This window comes from Ictalurus punctatus, chromosome 11 (assembly GCF_001660625.3).
Source record: "Ictalurus punctatus breed USDA103 chromosome 11, Coco_2.0, whole genome shotgun sequence".
Taxonomy (NCBI): Eukaryota; Metazoa; Chordata; class Actinopteri; order Siluriformes; family Ictaluridae; genus Ictalurus; species Ictalurus punctatus.
This window is the reverse complement of record NC_030426.2, coordinates 19720892-19727147: the sequence shown is the minus strand read 5'-3', so window position 1 is coordinate 19727147 and position 6256 is coordinate 19720892. Positions and strand designations below refer to the sequence as shown.

Here is a 6256-nt window from a genome sequence, read left to right as displayed (position 1 = left end):
ATCTCAAAGCAACGTGTTAGTGGTGTTAGCTTTGCGCTGTGAATTACTAAAGATTTGGCTAAGCTATGTTGTGTACAAAAACTCTGCAAGTCTATTGAATTAACTGAGTGAGGTAACAAGATGGTAATATTTACCTGTTAGCATTATTAATGGCTAGTCTTATATACCTCCGAGGCTGTTGTTGCACTATACGTTTCATTATTTCCTTACGTGCTAATGATTAATACGTGCATGTATTAATGGATTGTTATGAGAATATTAGTTAAGTATTACTATACTGTTTAGCTGTGGACCTTGTTACCATTTTACTTCTATTGTGTGTTTGCGTCGTCTACGTGTTATCAATGACACTGAAGTGTAGTGCTCAGAAAATAATAGAAATATTATGTTTAATGAGCAAAATATGCTAACGACGGTTGTTTTTTAATTACACAATAACGTGGTCCGTAGGAGAGATTATTCACAGACATCCGAAAGAGAATTAATGACACTTTAATTCCGTCGAGGAGAGGAGTTGAAAACATTATTGTGCAGAGTGAACCAAAAGCTAATTCTTGTTAGGAGAAGTGATTAGTGAGTTTGAATGGGAAGTCTTTACCAGAGCTAACATTGGAAGTACACATTGAGCTGCATGCTGGAGAACAGATGGTGTGTCATAAATTCTAGCCCCCTTTTCTGACACCTATTAGCATTCAGCTAACAGCCACAGCTTGCCAGCCATTTAGGTAATGTTTCTATTATAGTGCTTTAGAAAGAATGATGAAGTGTGTTTTGGGCCTTTCGAACAATTTTCGAATATATTTGTGTAATCAGTCGAACGTGTGATTATTCAACATCACAAGGCTTCTGCTGTTTAATACTAACGCAGTGAGATTAATTAGAAAAATAACAAGGATTAACATTGAAATATCATTTTTATGTTTATGTGATTCAACTGAAATATCAGTTTTGTAGAATAAGCAACAATAAGCTTTAGGTTTAGGAGATAACAAAAGACACATACATGAACGTGAATAATCATAATGATTCTAATGTGAAATTTACACGTGATTGTTGTAAATTCTCTCTCACGATTCTCTCTCTCTTTCTCTCATAATTATTTTGTTTTCACGTGATTTTTTTCCATACGATTCATTTATTTTCACATAATTTTTTTTTTTTTTCATGCAATTATTTTTCACGTTTATTTTTAATGTGGTTTCATTGATTCTTTCCAAACATCATCAACCGTATTACATTACATTACAGCACCGTCTTACTCGTTCATATCTATATATGTGTTTGGTCATGTCTAATGAATGTGTGTACTGTCGATGTCTGAATCTGAGCCTCGTCACAAACATTCCAATGCCTAGTATACTCAGTGTATGTGTGCAAAATGATAAATAAATGACTCTACACATGATACACTATTCACATTATGTCGTATGTGTTTACTTGAGCTCGCATGTGCTATTTCAGAGCATAACACATTGAAATGTATTGAAAACAATCAAATGTTTTAATGGCGATCACATATTAATCACATTTGAAATGTATGCAGTTTTTCCACAGGTCTACAATTTCTACTTTTCCTTTTGTTGATGGTAAACACTACTGTTTTTTCACTTGTGCTGTATTTATACTTTAAGTTGTCTGTACAATGTTATATGTTACAGTAATTCTCTGCCAGATTTTTAGAGTTTGCTGCTAGAAGACAGCACTTGGCCAAAAATCACTCTAAGAATACTTTATGAATGGCAGTGTACAATGTTAACCACTTTGTTCAATCTCAAAGAAATCCCACATGTGACATACACAAGGGAACAGAGTGTAGTGATCTAGTGACACACACACACAGGTACAGAGAGAGAGAGAGAGAGAGAGAGAGAGAGAGAGAGAGAGAGAGAGAGAGAGTGTCCTAACATCAATGCTTCCTGGCAAGATGCAGCATGGATCGTATAGATGGTCCACCTTGTGTTCACTCTTCACCATTAACTTTTTCTCATATGGCCAGGGAACAAACCCGACTGATTTTTCCTTCTCCATCACATTTCCCCCTTCAGCTTCTTTCTTGTATCTATAGGAAAAGATTATTATTGTGCTTGAGATGCCCTATGAGGTGCCATTTCTGATACACTGATAATACAGTTACGTATACATGTATGTAAAATAAACACGCATGTTTCAGATAAATAACTTCAAACATTTTTCATATTAAAAGATGAAAAAAAAAACCTCTACAGTGCTTAGAAAACAGCACTTTTACTACTCTAAATACACTTGAAATGTAATTATTAGAATACTTCAAAAAATGTGATTCTTTTTGCATTCATCTCTGAAACTATTTAACATCTCATGCCTGAAACACATTATACATATTATACATAGTTTATGAGAAACATCTGTTTACGTCCTTGTTCCCTGAGCAATGAAGTATTTGGAATATTCCACAAGTCAAATGTGAATCATCAGGAAGATGAATCATCATGGATCCAAATTTCTCAATCTTTTTTTCTTTCTTTCCCCTTTATTTTCAAAATGATAATGTTATATAGACTGACGAGGTCAAGAAGGCGAGATCTTTCTCAAACTTATTGCACTTGCATTCAACAGCAAATAAACTGCTTTTGGTATATGGGTTTGTATCCGAATGAGGATTTCTGTTTACATATAAACCTGTTAATATCTATCTAGTCTGTCCATACTCACTGGTCTATATTTGATCAGTCATTCAAATGGCACTGACGGATCAGTTGCTGTAGAGGAAGTATAGAGAAAGTATAGCAGAAGTAAAACAGGCACAGGTTAATTACAATTGATCTGAGTGTAACAGCTGAGAAAGCTTCTCAAAGATCTTATATGGGAGAGAGAGTCAGGCATCTGCCAGCACAGACACTTTTACAACCAGCAACATGCACGTGTGCGTTCGCAACAGAGAGAAAGTAGCTGATCTGCCAGAATCTTCAGCTGTGTTTGCATATGTGAGTATGTGTGTATGTGTGTGTGTGTGTGTGTGTGTGTGTGTGTGTGTGTGTGTGTGTGTGTGTGAGAACAAGAGACGAGAGCTCTGTCCAACCCCGACCCTGGCCTCAGCAGAACAGGAAAAGCTCTAAGCTGCCTAAAGTGCTGTCTTGAGGCTTGTGTGTCAGTCAGCACAAAACAAGGAGAGGTGTGAGGTGTGGGATATCATACACCACCCCTTATAAAAACATGCATTAGGACCAGATCCTCCATTACAGAGATTTATATTGATGTGCTTAGGGGTGCGCAAGCATAAACATCAGTTTAATGTACACTGTAGGTGTATTTACAAGATCCCAATGACACTATTGTAATTGTTGCCAAATTGCTGTGGTATAAAAAGAATAAAACACATCACATCACATCATGCTTGACAAGAAATATTGTCAATTTTAAGCACTATAAATATTTGCACCCTACCGTAATATCAGGAAGCATGTGCTTGCTTCAGGTATGACATTCAGCTGATTCTAGGTGCCTGTAATTATTTGTACCGCTGCTATGAAAATGAAGTAAATGATCTAGATGGTGGCTGCAATATAAAAGGTAGTTAAAAAAAAACAACTTAGGTTAAGTAAGGTGTAAAGGTGTAATCAGCCTTGCGCTGTTTAACAGGAGAGTAGGTTAGAGGTTTTATATGGAAGTGCTTTGCAAGGATTTGATGGTAGTTTAAGCAACATTTACTGATATAAATCAATAAAGGTTAAGTGTGACACGTTGTTTGCAATGTGATATAGTAGGCAAAGCTCAGTGAGCAGTGTCATCCTCCAACTATGACCACTATGCCGATACAGAATATCTGACTAAACATATGTGGATATTGATACTTCAGTATCTTTAGTAACATCCCAAAGTGTATTCATATCACTGTTAACCAATCATTAAGCCATCCTCAGTCATATTTCACTTCCACATGGCATCATGAAGCTTAAGACCAGGCACCTTTAACAGAAATCAGTCATTTGACCTTTCACTACATGAACTGACTCGAAACTCCTTCAGACTTACACCTGTTTACCTCACACACACTACAACAAGCAGTGCTGAACAAGTGTTTAAGCTTGCTGCTGTGTGAAATGCCAAGGCATGTGCAGATTTAGGTTCCCCCGTCCCAGCACAAAGTGGAAGCCAAAACCGGGTTTAGCGCAGGAATCCAGGATGCTGAAGTTCTCCACGTTTACGTGCTTTGATGCCGCTCGTGTTACAGAGTTGTTACCATGTCGAAGGTGGAGCATGGGAGTGGAAGCAGACACACCATATCAGATGGATTAGTATAGCCAAACTAATATGATAAGTGGCCTAATGCTAGCTTTGGAGGTTTGCAGAGCGTCTTAATCTGTTGTGTTTAACACCCTCACATGAATAGACCGGCATCCAAACACTTTTCCATCAGCTGCCGGGGGGGGGAGAGGCCACCCGAAACCCCGGAGGCTCAGGCTTATGGAACATCAGTTGACGCTAGAGAAATACAGCAACTAATAAATCTAGTGTAACAGCCTGGCGAATCAAGTTTCTCTCTAACTCCAAGCTGTGATATATCAGAGTTGTTCCTTTTCGACTTGCCATTTGGGAGATAGAAGCTCCAGCAGGTCATTTGTACAACTTACTTTTAAACTTTAATACTACTAGAAGCACAAATGGTGGTAGAAGGGAGCGTTGGCCTTTGCCGTGATGAAACCAACCCTGAGATCATTTATCTTTTTGGCAGGCTCTTATTTCTCCACTCCAAAGATTGTCTCAAATAATCAATGCCACAAACTTGCTGTTTATATTTAACCACCAACACACCCACCAGTTGCTCTGAAAATGTCAAATGCCCATCACAGGACTCAACTAAATTCAGAGTAATAATGCTCTTTTGGGTTTTTAATGGTTGAATAGCAAGGTGACTTCGCTCTTTTATTAAGCTGTAAAGTTTTTCAACAGATTTGCCAAAGCAATTCCACACTCCATAAAAATATATTCTTGCACCCAATGGCACAAATTCAAAATCAGTAGATGGCATTTGTATTCATCTGAGTAATATCCACTCATCTTATGTAAAACCACAGCTGTAAATTCATTGAAATTTACCTGACATGACTATGAAATATTACAAAGGTTAGTGCAGAGTTAGTGTCTCTCTTGCACTTGTATTTCTCTAAAATAATTTTTCTTCTTGTTTGTAAGAATTTGTAAGGTAACGTTGCTGCCTCACAGCTCCAGGGTCACTGCTTCAATCCTGAGCTCAGTGTCTATGTGGAGTTTTCTATATTCTCTCAGCATCTGCTTTGGTTTCTTCTGGGTTCTCTGATTTCCTCATGGCTGCCAAAAAACCTGCTGATAGGTGGATTGGTGACTGTGTGTGTGTGTACATGGTGCTCTGGGATGAACTGGCCCCTCATTCCGAGTGTACTTTGTTGTCATTGGAGATACGAGGTACTCAGCAACCAAATGCAGTTTCACCTCTACCAGAAGTGCAAATAATAGCGTTGTGCAAATTAACAAAGTGCTGATTGAATATGTAATATAGATAGCAAATAAATAACAAGGCTATGGGCTGTGAATATGCGCAATAGCCATTGAGTAGATAACAATATGAATGGTATTTACACTATGTTATAACAGAAAAACTATCATAGGTATATAAAAGTATAATATATTTATTGGTCATAAATATGTGTATGAGATATGTGCACTGTATATATAACACTACCCAGATTATCCATGGGATACAGATACTATACAGATATATATATAGTATATATATACAGATACTATATATATACTATATATATATATACTATATATACTGTATATATAGAATATATATACTGTATATATATACTATATATACTATATATATAGTGTATATATATACAGATACTATACAGATATATATAGTATATATATACTATATATATTTAAAATAAAAATAAAAATCTACATTAACTTTAAGCGAATTGGTCCAAATATATATATCAGGCAAATGGGGTCTAAAATATTTCCTAAAAGATGGCGTTTGAAAATACAGTCCTAGAGCACTCATATCCTGCTATACCTTTCACCTGCCTGTAGGGGCTCCCACACCAGCTGAGGCGGGAGATCTGGCTTTTTCAGACTCTGTTTACAGTCCACCAAGTGTTAGCAGGCCCCACAGCTTGGACAACACCACGATCCTAGTCCCTGACACCCTCCACTAATCACCTCACATACAAATATTATTCTGCGAACAAAGTATACTTAAGACTTTAAAGACTGTAGCTGTTTTTCT

At 36.9% G+C, this 6256-nt stretch overlaps 1 long non-coding RNA gene across 1 annotated transcript; it reads right to left on the bottom strand.

The window, feature by feature from the left end:
• Window positions 1-1379: 1379 nt before the first annotated feature.
• Window positions 1380-5672, bottom strand: LOC108271725 (uncharacterized). The gene is made up of 3 exons (XR_001813921.3): window positions 3424-5672; window positions 2692-2738; window positions 1380-2059 (listed from the first exon to the last, which is right to left on the bottom strand). It is a non-coding gene; the product is annotated as an uncharacterized LOC108271725 (long non-coding RNA).
• Between the last annotated feature and the right edge of the window lie 584 nt (window positions 5673-6256).